This window comes from Panthera leo, chromosome B4, assembly GCF_018350215.1.
Source record: "Panthera leo isolate Ple1 chromosome B4, P.leo_Ple1_pat1.1, whole genome shotgun sequence".
NCBI classification, from domain to species: Eukaryota; Metazoa; Chordata; class Mammalia; order Carnivora; family Felidae; genus Panthera; species Panthera leo.
Window position 1 is genome coordinate 136,557,082 of NC_056685.1, and position 19,131 is coordinate 136,576,212.

A 19,131-nucleotide genomic window follows, 5' to 3' on the forward strand; every position below is an offset into this window, starting at 1 on the left:
AAGTAGCTGTTCGCGCTGTGGATGAGGAACGGAGGGGAAGGGAACGAGGTCATGCAGCTGGTGAGTGGCAGGGACCCCGGACCCCCAGCTGGGCCTCCAAGAGCCAAAACTCCTCCCAGAGTCCCCCAAGCCATGGCCAGATGACCCCTCCTCAGGTTGCCCTCCAGAGGCTGTCGGGCGTTGGACCCCAGCATCGACATCTGGTCCTTCCCCCAAGCGGACCGTCCTCACCCTCTGTCCAGGGCTTGCAAACTCAGCTTCCGATCCCCTTTTCCACCAGGAGCCTACGCTGTGTAGACGGGCTAGGGCCAGCATAGGCTGAGTGGGCCCCCAGGAAAGCCCACTGGTGCCCGGGAGCTGGGGGGTGGTCTTCAGAAGCGGCAATGGATCTCTGGTCCCGCCTCTTCAACGTGCAGGTGGCGAATGATGTAAGGAGGGGCGGCGGGCAGAGGGATCGGTGCTTCAGAGGGGACTTTTGCCTTCAGACCCAGATTCTAATCGCGGCCTGGCCCCCTTTCTGCGCTGAGACCGAACAACCCCATCCACCTGCTTGCGCCTCCGTTCAGCCTGTCGGACAGTGGGGAGGTTCCCACCTCTTGGATCAAACAAGATAATGTTTACACGGCGTTTCGCAGAGGCTTGGCCTCAGAAACCAGCCCCCCAGACCCCGGCCCCGCTGAGCACCTAGGCTGCGTCTGGCTATGCAGCAGCCTGTTGGGGGACAGGGCGATGATTAGCAATCTTCTCTGCCCCCAGAGGCGCCCAAGTTAATGCCCCCCAGGGCAAGGGCGTGGAGGTGAGGGGGAGGTAAGGAAGTCCCTGAGCACAGCACTACAACCCGCCTGCCCTCAACAGCCTTCAGGGGCAGCCCCACCGTGACCCCTGCTTTGGGCTCCCCAGTCCTGCTGAGGATTTTCGGGACCACCCAGGAAGCCCAACCCGGGGCTCATTCTCTCGTCACTTCCGTGTCACTTCCCGACTGGCCCAGGGCCACAGAGACCATTCATCTCCTGTCCAGGGCCTCGCAGAGGCGAAAGCTCACCTCCGTGATCCGCCACAATAAAGGGCCGACCGGCCGGAGGTCACCTTGACATCCTCAGCAGATAGACAGGCAAATGAACCGTTGCATCCGGACAACTATTTGGCAACAAGAGACGTGAGCTACCAAGCCACGAAAAGCCACGGAGGGACCTTAAACGCACGATGTGAAAGCAAAGTCTGAAAAGGCCACAAGCTGCATGAGTGCAACCTATGACATCTGGAGAAGGCAGAACCCGTGGTTCTGGAGTAAGGAGACCCGTGGTTACCGGGGGAGGGGAGGAGGGAGGAGTTTTAGGGCAGTGGGGACACTCCCAACAGTGGGTACGTGTCCTGTACATTTATTTGTCCAAACCCATAGGATGTGCAACACCGAGAAGGGAGTCTAACGTCGACTGTGGAATCTACGTGACAACGACGTGTCCACGCAGGCTCACCAAATTGGAACAGATGCCCCACTGTGGTGGGGGGTGTGGACCACGGGGGAGGCCGTGCATGGCGGCCGCAGGTATGTGGGAAATCTCTGTACTTTCTAACTCAGTTTGGCTGTGGACGCGAAACTGCTCTAAAGAGTAAAGTCTATTGCTTTAAAATATTTGTTTAGGCATGAGGTTAAGAAGTGTAATCAAGCAGAGATTACGGGAGCGGGGGCCGGGGGGTCTTTGCGAGGTTGGGGTCTGTCCGAGTGGAGACTGGCGGGCACGGGTATCAGCCTACTCCTGATACAGCGGAATGGTGTTGGGCACAGCAAAGGGCTGGGTGTCCAAGCACCTGGTGGTGAGCCAACGGTCATTTCGTGCCGAGGAGTTTGCTCACCTGAGTGAGCAGTTGCTCAGATAAATGGATTTTCTGGAAGCTTCTGAAACAATAAAGTGCTTTGCAACTTTATTTCCTGGACAAGAAATTTCTGGAATGCCCAAGTCACAATAATGTCTCAGTTCTCCGTCCGATGAGCCGTGTGCTTGCGGGCAGTTTGGTCTCAGGTCCTAGGGGGAAGGCACAGGGACCGACCGGCAAGGGCCAAGCTGAGGTCCAAGAGCAGAACTCGCAGGGGATGGGGGGATAACTGTATGAGGCCTCAGTGTTCCCATCTACAGGGTGGGGCTCACGCCTGCATAGATGTACAAGGCCCTTCCAGATCCAGTGGGTGGGTCTGCTTAAAGCTAGGCTCCAAAGGACTGGGAAATTGCCCATCGGAGGCCCTCATGGAAAGGGGGGAGGGCCAGGAAAGGAGAGGCAGGGCTAGGAAGTGGAGGCTGGGTATGCGGAAGAGGTGACCCCTCCTTCTGTACACAGCTAAGCAGCCCAGGCCCTGACTTTTCTGCCCACCCCAACCCCATGGCTCCCTGTCCCTCAACACCCCCCAATCCCTACTTCCTCTCCTTGCATCTCGTTGAACCTGACCCACCCCTGCAAATCCATTCTCCACACTGAGATCAGTCTAAGGGAAACCCGAGTCTGACCCTGTCACTGACCTGCTCAAGACTCTCCCATGGCTCCCCATTGCCCTCCACATGAAGGCCCTCCACCCCACCAAAATCCTAGCTGCCTGTTTTGCAGAAGTCGATCCCTAAATTCATATGGAAAAGTAAGCCTGGCCCCACAGCCTCTCCTGCTTTGCCTCCCACTCAAATCCCCAAGGCATATCCTCCACCCCTCCAGAAAGTCCAGGAAGCCACATCCCAGCCTTGCTGGACACCCTCATCACAGCACTCATTACCTAGCGTTGAGGTTGTCCCTATCTGCTTCTGTCTCTCCCATCCCACTGTGAATTCCCCAAAGTCAAAGACCAGACTGGCTACCCCTGTGTCCATAGCACTCAGTAGGGGCTCCACAGAGCAGGAATCAGACAAGGAGCAGTGATGGGTGGAAAGGTGGATGGATGGATGGATGGATGGACCCATGGGTAGACGAGTGGATGGGTGGTTAGAAGGGTGGATGGAGGGATGGATGAATGGAGGGATGGTTGGAAGGAAGGAAGGAAGGAAGGAAGGAAGGAAGGAAGGAAGAGCAGATGGGTGGATAGAAGAGTGGGTGGAGGGAGGGATGGATGGATGGATGGACCCATGGGTAGATGAGCGGATAGGTGGATAGAAGGGTGGATGGAGGGATGGGTGAATGGAGGGATGGATGGAAGGATGGATGGATGGATGGATGGACCCATGGGTAGATGAGAGGATGGGTGGTTAGAAGGGTGGATGGAGGGATGGATGAATGGAGGGATGGATGGATGGATGGAAGGAAGGAAGGATGGATGGATGGATGGATGGACCCATGGATAGATGAGCGGATGGGTGGATAGAAGAGTGGGTGGAGGGAGGGATGGATGGAGGGATGGATGGATGGAAGGAAGGATGGATGGATGGATGGATGGATGGACCCATGGGTAGATGAGCGGATAGGTGGATAGAAGGGTGGATGGAGGGATGGGTGAATGGAGGGATGGATGGAAGGATGGATGGATGGATGGATGGATGGATGGATGGACCCATGGGTAGATGAGCGGATGGGTGAATAGAAGGGTGGATAGAGGGATGGGTGAATGGAGGGATGGATGGAAGGAAGGATGGATGGATGGATGGATGGATGGATGGATGGATAGATGGACCCATGGGTAGATGAGCGGATGGGTGAATAGAAGGGTGAATGGAGGGAGGGATGGAGGGATGGAGGGATGGATGGATGGAAGGAAGAAAGGAAGGATGGATGGATGGATGGACCCATGGGTAGATGAACAGATAGGTGGATAGAAGGGTGGATGGAAGGATGGGTGAATGGAGGGATGGATGGAAGGATGGATGGATGGATGGATGGATGGACCCATGGGTAGATGAGTGGATGGGTGAATAGAAGGGTGGATGGAGGGATGGATGAATGAAGGGATGGATGGATGGAAGGAAGGATGGATGGATGGATGGATGGATGGATGGACCCATGGGTAGATGAGCGGATGGGTGAATAGAAGGGTGGATGGAGGGATGGATGAATGAAGGGATGGATGGATGGAAGGAAGGATGGATGGATGGATGGATGGATGGACCCATGGGTAGATGAGCGGATGGGTGGATAAAAGGGTGAATGGAGGGAGGGATGGATGGATGGAAGGAAGAAAGGAAGGATGTATGGATGGATGGATGGACCCATGGGTAGATGAGTGGATGGGCGGATAGAAGGGTGGATGGAGGGAGGGATGGATGGATGGATGGGTTTTCAGCAGCCTAGAAAGTTCTTCCAGTGACAGTTTTGGGACAAGGGAATTCAATTCACTCCTGTATCTTCTCTCTCTTTTCTGGCTCCAATGGCTCCAGGTTGGACAAGGGTGTTGGGAGGGGACGGTCAGGCCAGATGAGCTACATGAAGGAGGGTAAGAGTCAGCACCACTCTTTGCCCTGGATTTCACAGCCCGGCCAAGGCTCCCTTGCTAGGGGCACAAGCAGTGAGAACAGGACCCATGGGAGCATCCTCAGAGCAGACAGGCCAACCCTGCTCTAAGACAAGTGGTGCCAAGGGGCTGGCCTGGGGAGGGCCTGGGCCCGCCCTCTCTGCTAAGCCAGGGGCAGACAAAGACCCGGAGAGGAGGAGAGAAGACAGACACGCTGCCGAGTGGGCTCATCAGGCCGGATCCTCCTGGATACTTAACATCCCCTCTGCACGAGTGCAGGTGCACACACACAAAGGCCCCCCACCGCGTCCGGCCGCAAGGCACCCTGGCTGCTTCAAGCCACAGACCAGCCACCCCCGTCTGCTCTCAGAGTAGACCTCGCCCCCACCTTCTGCAGTAGATGTGAGATGTTAGGAAGTGGGTGGTGCTCTGTACCCCTGATTCCTGGCACAGAACTCCTGAAGCCGTTGTAAATTCCTAAGGGATAAAAGCACCAGGAGCGTGTCTCGTTCTGGGTGGACTCCTGGGTGGGGTTGGCCACCGGGAAGACCACGCCACAGTTGGAGGCCTGGAACATTCAGCCCCTCCCCACCCTCCAGAGAGGGGCTGGCTGATGGCGCCTCCATGAGGAGGCCTCCATGGAACCCCAATAGTAGAGGGTTTGGGGAGCTTCCGGGACGGTGAACGCATCCATGTACCGGGAGGGTGGTGCACCCCAATTCTACAGGGGCAGGAGCTCCTGCACCGGGGACCCTCCCTGACCTCGCTCTATGTACCTCTTTACCTGGCTGTTCTGTCCATCTGTGTCCTTAGCATAGCCTTTAATAAACTGGTAAACGGAAGTAAGTGCTTCCCTGAGTTGCGTGCGCTGTTCTAGCACATGACCAAATCCAAGGGGGACGAGGTCCTGGCAACCTCCCGCTTGTAACCAAGTCGAGACAGAAGCTGGGGGTACCCTGGGGACCTCCTGCTTGCCACCGGCACCTGAAGTGGGGGGCAGTCTTGTGGGACTGAGCCCTTCACCTGTGACGTCTGATGCTGCCTCCAGGGAGGTGGTGTCAGAATCGAGTGAGATTGTAGGACGCCCAGCTGATGTCACCAAGTTGCGTGATGGGGTGCGGGGGGGGGGAACCCACACATCCGGGGTCAGAAGCCTTGTGAATGTTGTAATCGCTCGTGAGTAAAGGAGGGACACCGGAGGAAGGCTGTGGGAGAGGTAAGGTTCGTCGTGCCCATTTCACAGAAAGGCTAACGGAGGCCCCCCCAAACCGAGTGGCTCAGTCGGGAGCCAGGATCCCTTGACGGGAACTGCCCATCACTCATCTACAAAATCCAAGAATCCCTTCGAGAGGAGCCCTGCAGGTGTCAGCATCCACCTGGATGTGCCCCTGGGGACCCACCCGTGGTGCCAAAGCTCATTTTCATTTGCTCCCAGGGCTCGTCCTGCAGAGGCTCCTTGAGCGCCTACTATGCGCGTGGCGCTGCGTCCCGCGACGAAGACACAACAAGCAGCCAAACCGAGGGCTCGTGGCGCCGGACGCCTTCAGCGCGTGAAGGTCACTCCTTCCCACCGAGACGAGGCCCAGAGGCAAATGTAGCCGATGCCAGCAAGGGCGGCACCTGCCATCGAGGGGAGGGGAGGGCTGCCCGCAGGAGATGCTTCTTCATGGGAAACTGGAGGTAACAAGGAGGTGTCCGGCTAAGGGGGAGCACGCAGCACCAACAGCAGGTGCTGGAACCTTGCAGTGCCTGAGGACAGGGAAAGCAGGCCATCGATGAGACCAAACCCGAGGGCTGGAGATTAAGGTCTTAGCGTCTGAGCCACATTGAAGACCCCAGAAGGCACACGCTCTGAGGGTCGGCTTTGGAGGAATCCCGGTGCTTTCTTCTAAACTTCGAGGTGACCAGGGTCTAAGGGCGAAATAGAAACAGCGACGACGATGTAATTGTCTGCGATCCACTCACCTGCCCCACCCAGGCCCCTAAGCTTCGGCAGCAGGATCTGGGAGCCAGAGAGGCTGGTGGTGTGAACGGAGCGGCCCCGGGGGGGCAGGGAAGGAAGAGTCTCAGGCTCCTGGGGGAGACGCAGACCCGAGCGTGACCAGGAGACCATTGCAGAACGTCAGCTGTGGGTTGTGACTCCGTCCTCAGCATGGGGCTTGGGCCGGAGGCCGCGGCGTCCTTAACTTGCTTCTCGCTAATTTTGGACACGACGCAGGACCCGGTTCTTTTCATCCCCTGGGTGGCCGCCCTCGGTCCACGGAGTAAACGCGCTCGCTCCGATCCTCCCACTATCGGAGCATCACGCGCTCGTTAGCAGGAGTTGGGAAACGCTAACTCGAAAAACCAGGAAGAACAGGAACTTCCCGGACGGTAGGGGTGCAGCGCTCGCCCCTGATGGCCCGTCCTTCCTCACCCGGGCGTCCCAGGGGGGGGCTCTAAACTTCATCTGTTGGCCTCGGCGTTTCCCCACGTCCTTGAAACGCGTTGCGGAGGGAGGAGGCCTCACCAGTTCACCGTCCACTGGTCCACTTTCGTGGGGCACTCGTGTGGCTACAAATAACGCCCTGAGGAACAGCGTGAAGGGCTTCCAGACCGGGAATTACCGGGGCAGCTCACTTCCTGAACCGCACGGCGGACTTGGCCTCCAGCCAGCGCGAAGTTCACCTTCCCCCCCTTCCAGAGGGCCACTCCCCTGCCCCCCCAACCTCCCCACCCCCCACCCCACCCCCAGTCCAGAGGGGTCTGTCGTCACCGGTGCCGTTGCGGATCTGAAGCTGGGAGGCGGCCTGCCCTGCCCCAGCGCTGGCCCTCCGACCCCCACGAGGATGAGGTTTGCCCGAGGGCCTCTCGCCGGTTCCCCGGAGCCTGGCTGGGGCTGAGGCTGGGAGGCTGGGAGGCCTGCTTGCCTGAGAAGCCCGCAGAGCCGGGTCCGTGGCCTTGGCCAGCGGCTTCCTAACCTGTAAATGGAGACGACGGGGGGTCACGAGAGAACGCGGGGACGGCGGGCACCAGCAGGGACGGGCCACTGCACGATCTCCTCTCACAGCCCATCCCCCCAGGCTGGCCCGATTCAGGGGGACGGGCTGTTCCCTGGTCCGGGGCCGCTCCGGCCTCTTCCCAGAACAGCAGCGGATCAAATGCACTGGGCTCCTGGACTTCGTCGGCGACTTATTTATTTCCCTGTGCCTGGCAGGAGTTTCCATGTAACTAGAGGAGCCTTTTTCAAATTATATGTTCCCTCCACCGGCCACGCGGTTTGGAGGCTGGGGAGAGAAGGGGGTGTGTCAAGATCCTCGTGTCTCAGAAGCTCGTCCTATTTCGGAGGCCCAGGGCCCCATCGAGGGGCCGCCTAGCTCTTCAGAAGGGCAGAGGCCAGAGAACCCCGCCAGCTCCGGGAGGCCAAGCGCTGTGGCCGGGGAGCCAGGCCCCAGCTCGGGGGAGGCTTGGGTCGCCCATCTGTTCGCTCACTCCCACACTCAGTCACTGGCCCCGTGTCCCTGGTGCCCTCGGTGTTGGAGCCCGGCCGGGGGTGGGGCGGGGGCTGGGGGCTGACAAATAAATCAGACAAAACCCTCTCGCCAAGTTACCGTCAGGCTCTGGAGGAGAGATGGGCACCAGAAACCTGTAATTACATGCACACAGTTGTTGAAAATATATTTTCTGAGCGTTTATTATGGGTCACAAACTGAGCTGAGAGGTTCCCGTTATGAGAATTCCGTGAGCTGGGACTGAGTCTGTCCTGGGCCCTTGCTGGCTGAGCCAGACAGAAGTCCTTCCACCCAGGAGCCGCCAGCAGGAGCCCAGGGCGAACGCGGGACCCCTCCGGCTCAGCCGATGTCCCACGGGACCCGCGAGGAGGCCAGGGCGCTCCAGGGCTTCCAATAGGGCCACAGACAAGGGTCCCTTGGGCCCCTGGAGCAGGGTCACGCCTGTCCTGGGGGAGACCCGGAGGGCTGGGTTCCTGCAGCAGAAGGGCAGGAAGCAGCTGTGGGAAGCCGGGGGCGGGGGCAGCGGTCACCTCCACGGCCCAGCGTCTGCAGGAGCCAGGACGGGGATGCCGCTGCTACAGGGAACAGCTGGGGCTAAGGCCCAGCCAGGCTCCAGGGCCAGACGATGCCCACTGGCGGGTGCTGCCCCATCCCGTACCTGCTCCAGCCCAATGCCACAGTGAGGTGCTGGCTGGCAGGCACGGAGGCAGGGAGCGCCTCTCAGATGTGGCCCGAACTGCGGCCGTTCCTGGAGGGTGAGGTGGAGATTGCGGGGCAGAGGGTGGAGGGACAAAGAGGCAACCGCACCCCAGAAACACCGAGACCAGCTTTTAAAGGCAACGGAGCGAGAAGCGGCAGGATCTCGTTCCTCGCCGACTTCCCTGTGTCCATCTTCCTGCTTTAACCGTGTTCCAAACCGAGGCACCCACTCCCTAGGTGGACGGTCCAGGTGACCAGGTGACGCAGCAGAGAGAAAGACGAGGGAGGTAGACGAGAAAGATCTTTCTCCAGCCTGAACCCCACAATGAGAGCTCGGGCAACGGCTTCAAGTAGTGAGCCCAGCGTCTCTAGGAGCAATCAAACTGCCCCTGGATGCTCGGAGGCCAAGAAGCCAGGAAAGGAGTCTATAAGGGGATGGGGATCATAACAAGGCGCCAAAGAGGCCTCCTTGGTGCCGCTTCCAAGGTCCAGAGCCACCCGAGGCTTCCGGACAGACCAGAGAGTGCCCAGGAGCCCCCAGGGCGCTGGACAGCAGCAGTAAAGGCTGAGCACCGCCCCACGCCAGGCGCTATGCCGGACAGGAGTCCTTCTCTGCTCGTCTCAACACTTGCAAAGCACTCATTACCCTTCCACTTAAGAGATGAGGAAGCCGAGGGTCAGGGACGTGAACGACCCCCCAGGATCGCACAGCTCCCTGGGGCAGAGCCAGGACGCGGACCCAGATCCGGCTGAGCCCTGCCCTCCGGTGGTTCCTGCATGGAGGAGTCGTTAGGGAGCACCGGGCCCATGCTGGGCCCTGGCGGGACGCAGGGACTTGGAAAGCGGGACAGGTCAACCCCTGCCCGCCTGCCCGCACTCCAGGCCGCCTGCTCACCTGGCCTCCACGCGAGCATTTCACACGTTTGCCTGGGTCGCTTATGACCTGACATTTCGTTTCCGGGACAAACTTTGACCAAAGCATCGCTTCGATTTCTCCCCCTCCTTCTTCAGTGGCGAGCCACAGCCACTGACCCCAGGCCCCGGGGAAGGGCCAGGGGTTTACAAGCAGCGGAGGCGAGTCCCGGGACCGCGGCCACAGAGGGGAGATGGTGATACAGAAGGCTGAGCAGCCAATTTGTCCCAACCGATACCTGTAGAGCAGGCCGCCGAACAACTTCCAAACGTGCATTTCAAGGCCACGTGGAACGTTCACCAACACAGAGCAGCTCCCGGGCCACGAAACGAGTCTGGATACGCTTACCAGAACCATGCAGAGAATTCCTCTCTCATTGGCTCAGAATAACGAAACAATCTAGGAAAGGTCCGAATGTTGGGATATTTAAAAAAACACACAGTGAAAGAAGCCTGTGAGTCAAAGAAGAAATTCAGGGGAGGCGAGAAAATATTTTCAACGGAATGGAAATGAAAATACGTGTCAAAATCTGTGGGAAGCAGCTAACACAGGGCTTAGAGGGAATTTTATAGTTTTCAGTGTGTATATATATATACATGTATATATATGTATGTATTTTTTAAAGGTTTTGTTTTTTAAGTTTATTTATTGTGTGTGTGTGTGTGTGAGGGAGAGAGAGAGAGAGAGAGAGAGAGCATATGAGCAGGGGAGGGGCAGAGAGAGAGAGAGAGGGAAAGAGAGAATCCCAAGCAGGCTCTAGGCTCTCAGCACAGAGCCCATCACGGGGCTCGATCCCATGAAGTGTGACATCATGACCTGACCAGAGACCAAGAGTTGGATGCTTAACCACCTGAGTCACCCAGGCACCCCAAGATTTTGTTTTTAAGTTATCTCTACACCCAGCATGGGGCTCGCACCTACAACCCTGAGATGAACACCACACGATCCACCGACGGAAGCAGCCAAGTGCCCCTCGGTGTTTATATTTTTAAAAAAACAAAGGTTTAAAGCCAGTAATCTAAAGAAGCTAGAGAACAGGGCGCCTGGGTGGCTCAGTGGGTTAAGCGTCCAACTTCGGCTCAGGTCATGATCTCGCGGTTTGTGGGTTCGAGCCCCGTGTCGGGCTCGGTGCTGACAGCTCGGAGCCTGGAGCCTGCTTGGGATTCTGTGTCTCCTCTCTCTACCCCTCCCTGCCTCAAAAATAAATAAACATTAAAAAAAAGAAGCCACCCCAACGCTTAGTGGCTTAAAACAATGATTAAAAATAATAGAATCTAGAGAGCAAATTAAACTCACTGTAAGTAGGAGACTAGAAATAAAGATGAGAGAAAATTAATGAAATGGAAAATAAACAATAGAGAAAATTATAGAATACAAAATAACAGCCCTCCAGAGACACCCATACCTTGATCCCCGGAATTTGGGAATGTGTTACAATAGGCAGCAAAGGGGAACCAAGGTCACGGCTTAAATTAAGCCTGCTGACACAGAGAGATTATCCTGGACTATTCCAGTGGGCCCCGTGTAATCAATCACAAGGGTCCCTAAAGGTGGAACAAGGAGGCAGAGGTTCCGAGGGATGAGATCAGAGCAGGGCTGAGCCCCCCATCCCGGGCTCTGAAGAGGGAGGCAGGGGCCGCAAGCCAAGGAGTGCGGGCCGCCTCTAGAGGCTGGAAGAGACCGGGAGGGACTCTCCCGGGAGCCTCCAGAAAGGAAGACAGCCCTGCAGACACCTTGATTTTAGCCCCGTGAGACCCACGTCAGAGTTCTGACCTTCAGGACCATAAGGTGATACATGGGTGTCGCTGGGCCCTAAGTCATTTCGCTACAGCGGCAACAGGAAATGAATACAAAAATCAACAAAGTCAATCATTGGTTCTTTGAAAAGATTAATTAAATAGCCAAAGCCTGGGTGAGACAGATCAAGGAAAAGAAAAAGAAACACACACACACACGCACACAAATTAGCAATACTAGGAAAGTAGAAACATGATTACAGACCCCTACCTACGTTAAAGGATCGTAGGCGAACGTTGCAAAAAACTTCATGTCGACAAATTTGATGGCTCGTGTGAATCAGACAAACTCCTTGAAAGCCATGACTTACCAAAACTGGCCCAAGAAGAACATAGAAAATGTAAAGACCCTCGTACCTATTTTAAATAGAATTTGTAATTCAAACTCCCTTGCAAGGGAAACCTGGGCCTTATTGGCCTCACCGGCGAACTATCTCAAATATTTAAGGAAGAAACAACACGATTATTACAGAAACCCTTCAGACACCAGAGGAGGAAGGAACACGTCGCAGATTGTCCTAACAAGGTAGAGCCATCTTGATACTTAAACTTGACAAGGACATCACACGAGAGCGAGAGACCGAGAGGGAGGGAGAGCGAGAGAGGAGATTACGCTACAGACCAATATCATTCTTGAACGTGGATGCAAACCCTCACCACAATTATAAGCCCAGCAAAATACACAAAGAATAACGAAGCGTGACAAAGTGGGCTTTTTTCCAGGAATGCGAGGTTGATTTAATATTCAAAATCAATCAGTGCGATTCACTTCATTACCAGAATAAAGGATTTTTTTAAAACGGTGTCATTTCAATGGATGTGAAAAAAAAACGTGACCAAATTCATTCATGATAAAAAAAAAAAAAAAACCTTTTTTTTTCTTTTAAATTTTCAGCCATCTAGGAATACGAGGGAACATCACCGACTGGAAAACTACGAGAAAAACCTATAGCCAAGGGCTCAGGGAATGGTGAGAGCCTGGAAGCTTTTTCCCGGGGGGGGGGGGGGGGCGGGAAGGAGACATTGTGTCCACTGTCCCCGCCTTCGTTCCACCTTGAGCCGGGAGGTCCCAGCCCGTCTCTAAGTGCCAGTGTCACCATCATCCGTGCAGAAAACCCCAGGGAATCTACAGAGCGTTCACCAGGCCCGGCCTCACGGAGGGGGAGATGGTCCCAGCATTGAATGGGGCGGCCAGGAAGGCTGAACTTGGGGAGAAGGCTGCAGGGGCTGCTTCTGCCCAGAAGGCCACCGAGGATGCTGAGTTATTTTAAGGCCGATTGGGCCCGGGTTTCTGTGGTGGCCAGGCTTGTTCTGTTTGGGAAATCAGAAAGCGGCAATTGAAGACAGCTCCTTGGCAGGACGGCTGGGCTCCGCGAATCCCGCTCCCTGGCCCCGGATGCTTGGGCCGAGGGCAGGGGGCCCACTGCCAGGTTCTCAGGGTAGGCGCTGGAAGGGCAGGGGGACAGGGGCTGGCTGTGTGGAGGGCTTCGGCCCAGATCCCTTTCATCCCCAAGTTGCACTCCGCCCCCGCCACCCCGGGTAGGGGAGGGACCGTTGTTCAGCCAGAGCCATTCCCACCGGGAGGGGTGAGTGAGTGGGTCTCCAGAAGGAGAATCGGGCCCACGTGGCTGGCAGGCCGGGTCCTGCCGAGTTCACCCTGTCAGGCGCCCCTGCCTTGCCTCACTGCCTGGATCTGAACCCAAGACCCTCACAGGCAGGCACCAGGCCTGGGGTACTTAACGGGAACCTCCACGCTCAAGGGCACCGGCCTGGGGGATGAGCACTGGTCCCGGAGTCCCCAGCTGAGGTCTGCCCTCTGTAGGAAACTGCCACTGAACTCCCAGGAGGAGAGGGGTATCTCCCCCTCCAGCTCCCCAGGGCCCTTTCTGGGCTCCCAGTATCATAGCCCTTGTCACACCAGTGGCAAAATTGGTTTCAGAGTCCGGGTCCCCTGCCCCCGGAGCTGCCCAGGGCTCCCATCTGCAGCCCAGCCCCAAATGCAAAGCCTAGCATAGATGAGGCCCATGGAAAACATGGAAAATGGTCCTCAGATTGAACCAGACTCACCCCCCCGGGCCAGTGGGCCAGCAGCCCACCCAGCGCCTAAGACAGAGGGACGCCTGGGTTTCAACTGGGACAAGGGCCCAGAGCAGATGAATCTTAATGCTGGAGCCAGAACCAGAGGGAGAGTCAGGCAGTCCCCCGCTCTCGGCCAGAGCCCCCACCCCTCCAGCCCAGCCCGGCAATTCTGCCCACTGGCCATGCTGGGTCACCTCCCCCAGCCGGCCACCAGGGCCCTGTCACCACAGGAGTATCCGTGGCAGACGGTCTCCCTTTCAGCTGGCACAGCCACCAGCCGGGCTGGAACCTCCCACCTCCCCTCCAGCTCTCTCGCCCTCAGTCTGAGGGTCTGCAGGAGGACTTTGGTGACCCAGGACCATCCCTCCATCTGAAGATCCTTAATCACATCTGCAAAGTGTCTTTTGTCCTGCAAGGTAATAGACTCTCTGGGGATTAGGACGTGGACATTGGGGGGAGAGGGGGGTGCCGGGGAGAGTCACCCCGGCAGCGTGGGCACTCAGTAAGGGGGTTAGAAAGGACTTACGGGGTGTTGGGGGAGTGCTGAGGGATGTGGGGGGCCTGAGGAGGCGGGGGTCTGCTCCGGACCGGCCGCTGGCAGGAAGGGGGGTTCTGGGTGACCCTCACCCACAGGGAAGGGAGCCTGGTCCTGCCCTGAGCCGGGGCCGGTGAAGCAGCCGGCGCTCCTGCAGCCGGGCCGGGGAGGTTTGGTCCTTCTGTGGCCTGAATGATGTTCATGCTGTCGTCCGTGTTCAGTGATGACCCAGGGGTCTTGTCTTCGTCTTGATGATCCGTTAGCGGCCTTGTTGGACGCTGATATTCCGTGTAAGTGTCTATGTTCCACGGGAGGACAAGCTGTTTGCTCTGAAGAGGGAGGGTTCTCCGGAGAAAGGGAAGGGCTCGAATGTTCAGGAATTTTCCCGAATGCACCGCATGCTGGGATGGGGGGGCTCCGGGGTGGACACGACGGATGGGCCAAGCTCTGCACGGAGGCCCCCCCAGGTCCCCTGGACTTCCTGTGGGGGTCAGGGGCCAGGCAGTCTGGGTGGACTGGAATCCTGGGTGGATGGGGCCGGAGGACATTCCCAAGACGAGAGGTTCAAGGTTGGGTCGTACCAAGGAAGTAACCTCTTGGTACCAGCTTGTGGAGGTGGGCTCCATTCAGACAGTGCCCTCCTGAAGGGAGCCGACACTTCCAGAGTCCAAAGGAAGAGACACAGCCAAGGACGACGTTCCCGCCAACCCACCCGGCCCTGGCCTGGGGCCAGCGTGGAAGCCTCAAGGCCTTCCCAGCTCCCACAGCCTCCTCTCACGCCCCTGTCACTCCTGTGCGCAACACCCACGTGTGGCACACAGGTGCGATGTCCAGGGGCAACGGCCGTGCGTAAATCCCAGGTGTGGCACACGGGTGAGCCGTGCCTTTGTCGGAATAGCTCTCGGGTGCCAACTCCGTGCGGAGCTCCGCAGGGCACTTCCGTCACTTGTAAGACATTCGCTGAGCACCTGCTGTGGCCCCAGCCCTGTGCTGCGCCCTGGGGACCCAGCGCCCCCGCTCCGTAATTAACTAACAGGTGCTTGCGGGGGGGGGGGGGTGCGGAGGGACCCGCACATCCAGTGCCATCCACCGGAGCCTCTGAGACAAGAGGTCAAGTCCAAGAAGCTGAGGTGCCGAAGGAGAGCCGCTGTCGGGTCATCGCTACTCAGAAACCCGTTATTTTCCCTTCGCGTCACAAAAGGCGGCCCGGCGCCCACCTTCTTGATCTGGAATAACAGCTGGGGTCCCCTGGGTAGGCGAGGCTGGGAGTCACGTTTGTTTTGCTTTTTCTGTTATTTTATGTATTTTTTTTTGTAACTTTTTAAGCACCCTACAGGAGGAAAATTAATCCTGGAGCACCGGCCAATGTCCCAGGAGCCCCCGGACGGCAGCCCGGGAGTTGGGGGAGCAGGGCGCAGCTGAGCTGCAGGAGACCAGCTTCCAAACCTGGCCTTGCTGTATAAACTAGCCTCCTGTGGCCCCTCTAACAAGTGGCCACACACTTTCGGGCTTTAAACAAATCGTTCTCTTGCGGTTCTGGAGGCCGGAAGCGGGCAGGGCGGCATTCCTTCTGGAGGCTCAAAGAGAATCTGTCTCGTTACTTTCGTCCAGCTTCTAGAGACCACCTGCGTTCCGTGGCTTGTGGCCTCCACCCCCCTCGAAGCCACAGGCTTGCCACCTCCTTATCCCCCTCTGTCTCTGTCCCTCCGTGCCACTCTTTTCTTACTGTGGCCCTCCTGCCTCCTTCCGAGAAGGATCCTTGTGATGTCAAGGGCGCCCACTGGATAATTCAGGGCCATCCCTCCATCTGAAGATCCTTCATCACGTCTGCAAAGCGCCTTTTGCCCTGCAAGGTAATAGACTCACAGGCTCTGGGGATTAGGACGTGGACATTGGTGGGGGAGAGGGCGTGTGGGTTACCAGCCCGGCACACGGTGTGACACTGGGTAAGTCACTGCACATCGCTGGCCTCTGTCTCTCTGTCTGCCCTGACTGGGTGGGGGTCTGCAAGGACTCCCCCACACACACACACAGAGGCCTGAGTCCGCGGGTTTGCACCCCGTCCCACAACAGAGACTCAGCGATCAGAGAACTAAATTCCGCACAGGGCTACAGATTTGCAAAGCGCTTTTCTTACGTGCCAGGCACTGAGCAACGGCTTGTAAAACATCTTTCAACGACTCCATCAACAATGAATAAGTAAGAAAACAAACTTGTGAAATCAGCAAGCGTGACCATCCCCATTGTGGAGACAGGAGCCTGAGGCTCGGAGCGGAGAGGTCACTCGACAAGGGACTGAGTCTTGGTCTCCTGGGTGTAGGAACTGTGCCCTTCGGCTCCGGGACAGTCCAGGCACACAGCGGGCGGGGGCACAGTGGGCGGGGGCCTCGTCTGCTCACTTAGAGAAGAAAGGAAGGAAATAGAAGGTCAACCAGCTGCTGTGGCAGGGACAGGGGCCTCACCTGAGCCTCCTGGTGGTTTCCCACAGCCTCACGTGACCCTCGGAACATCTCACACACACACACACACACACACACACACACACACACACACGAGTTCGCTGGGGTTTCCTGCCAGGCCCCAGGGGACACACTCAGCTCTGAGTTGCTGAAAGCGGCAGAAGGGCATCCTGGGAGCACAGCCACCGCCATGCTCTCCAGGGGCTCCAGGGGTCAGCTTCATTGTCACTGTTTACCCCCCGTCCTAGACCCCTGGGGGGAGAAGAGCTCAAACCCCCAAACAGCCACACATATGGGCTTTATTTTTTTATTTTTTTATTTTTTTTTAATTTTTTTTCAACGTTTTTTATTTAGTTTTTTGGGACAGAGAGAGACAGAGCATGAACGGGGGAGGGGCAGAGAGAGAGGGAGACACAGAATCGGAAACAGGCTCCAGGCTCCGAGCCATCAGCCCAGAGCCTGACGCGGGGCTCGAACTCACGGACCGCGAGATCGTGACCTGGCTGAAGTCGGACGCTTAACCGACTGCGCCACCCAGGTGCCCCAAAGACATATGGGCTTTAAAACAAAGGGTCTTGGGGGGGGCACCTGAGTAGCTCAATCGGTTAAGCGTCCGACTTCGGCTCAGGTCATGATCTCACAGTTCCTGAGTTCGAGCCCCGCGTCGGGCTCTGTGCTGACAGCTTGGAGCCCAGAGCCTGCTTCGGATTCTGTGTCTCCCTCTGTCTGCCCCTCCCCTGCTCGTGCTCTGTCTCTCTCTGACTCAAAAATAAATAAAACATTAAAAAAATTTTTTTTAATTAAACAGAGGGTCTTGGGTTCAAATACTGGCTCTGTCCTTTCTCCGTGCGTGGTCTTGGGCGTTTTTCAAACAGTTTTTTTCATGTTTATTTTTGAGAGACAGAGAGACAAACGTGTCATGACACGTATCTACCATCGTAAGTGTCATAGGTGTGACCCAGATAAGGGACGCGCCAAAGGGACTGTTTGCAGAGGCGTGGGCAGGTTCAGGGGCACCCAGAGGCTGTGCCTGCAGGAAGCGACTCCCATCTGTGGAGCCGGAAGAAAAAAAAGAGGAGGCAGTGTTTCACAGGGAAGCCCGCGGGACCTACAGCCGTGGTGGGGCCTCCCGGCCAGAGTGACGGTCACAGGGGGCACAGCCAGTGCCTGCGACGAGGCACACGGGCAGTGGGAATCTGATCCCCAGCTGCTGCCTCCATTAGCCAGCCCCAACCGGCTGGGTTGCCGTTCATCCCAGCCGTCCATCGGGGTGGACGCAGAACCCCTTGGAGAAAAGTGACAAGTGATCAGTAGTGTTCATTATGGGGCCACTCATCAACACCTCATTGGCACCTTCAAAGTACCTAACCCTGGGGACGCTTTGGGCGAAGAGAAGAGACAAGTCCCCTCTCTCAGGGAATTTACATCCTCGTGGACAAACTCAACCATAAAGAAATAACCAATGATAGAATATAACTCCAAGTGCAAACATTAGGAAGAAAACCGAAGCAGGGTGAGGGAACAAAAAAGAAGGGGCAGCTGTTTGAGACAGTCCAGAGAACATGCTGGAAATTCCCAGGACACACTCACTGCATGTACCTGCTCCAGCTGGTGCCTCTGTCCAGATGCCCTCTCCACCTTCTGGACGCCCTGGCCCGCCGCCCAGGCAGAGTTTCGTGTCCCTGGACCCTGGCAAAGCCCATCAGCACACTCCCTCTCCTGGCCTCCACTCACCAGGAAGGCCTGCTGGCTCACCTCTCCCATTTTTCGAGAACTGTTTATTGATTGATTGATTGATTTTGAGAATGAGAGAGAACAAGCAGGAGACCGTCAGAGAGAGTGGGAGACAGAATCCCAAGCGGGCTCCGTGCTGTCAGCACAGAGCCCCCACTCTGGCCTCGAACTCACGAACTGCGAGGCCACAACCTGAGCCGAAATCAACAGTCAGCTGCTCAACCGACTGAACCCCTCCCCGGGTGCCCCCCAACCTGTCCCAGTTTAACGAGGGCAGGTAGCTTAGCTTCAAACAAGCACCATCTGGGGAGCCTGGGGGGCTCAGTTGGTTAAGCATCCGACTTGGGCTCAGGTCACCGTCTCACGGTTGGTGAGCTCGAGCCCCGCTTTGGGATTCTCTCTCTGCCCACTGCTCGCTCATGCTCGCTCTCTCTCTCTCTCTCTCACAAAAATTAAAAGTGAAGCGTATTAAAAACAGGTACAATCATGGGAGAGAAAGGTAGGCTTTCGTCTTGATTACAGACAGAAATATTTGCATAGTTGCATTTCAAAACTTAAAAACCATCACTGCACCTTAAAACACAGAAGGACCAGTAACCACGTGGGGAGGCCCCAGCCTTGCGCCCTGCTCTGATGGTTCATCCTGCCAGAGAAGTGCTAGCCACCCTCACCCCTGTCCCCCTCCCTCTCCCACCAACACAGTGTCACAAAGGAGGGGAGGTGGACCTTTGTAAACAAACGAAGGGTGAAAAGACCCCGGGTCGTCCGTCCTCTGGGCTTTGGCGCCTGGGCCGCTGGATATTTCAATCAGGACAGCGCTTCTCAAACTTCCCCCGAGCTTGGGAATCACCTGCGGAGCTTGTCAAAACACCCTGGTTTTAGGCCCCAGCCCTGGATCCTCTAAGCCCGGGGTGGGGCCTGAGAAGGTGCATTGCTCACACGTGACCCCCACGGAGCAGGTGGGGCCACCCTCGGAGAACCAGAGCCTCGCGGAGTGCAGGTACT

The 19,131-nt window shown here is 57.0% G+C and overlaps 1 protein-coding gene and 1 long non-coding RNA gene across 2 annotated transcripts in view; one reads left to right on the top strand and one right to left on the bottom strand.

Moving 5' to 3' along the window:
• Positions 1–16,065: 16,065 nt before the first annotated feature.
• On the bottom strand, positions 16,066–18,770 carry LOC122223759. Its single transcript, XR_006204461.1, has 3 exons — positions 18,700–18,770; positions 17,992–18,166; positions 16,066–16,331 (listed from the first exon to the last, which is right to left on the bottom strand). It is a non-coding gene; the product is annotated as an uncharacterized LOC122223759 (long non-coding RNA).
• A 139-nt stretch (positions 18,771–18,909) lies between these two features.
• The window catches only part of PRR5 (proline rich 5), a 50,575-nt gene continuing 50,353 nt past the window's right edge, over positions 18,910–19,131 (top strand). The window contains exon 1 of the mRNA XM_042948089.1: positions 18,910–19,126. The gene's annotated coding sequence lies outside the window, so the exon portion shown is untranslated. The remainder of the gene's footprint in view (positions 19,127–19,131) is intronic.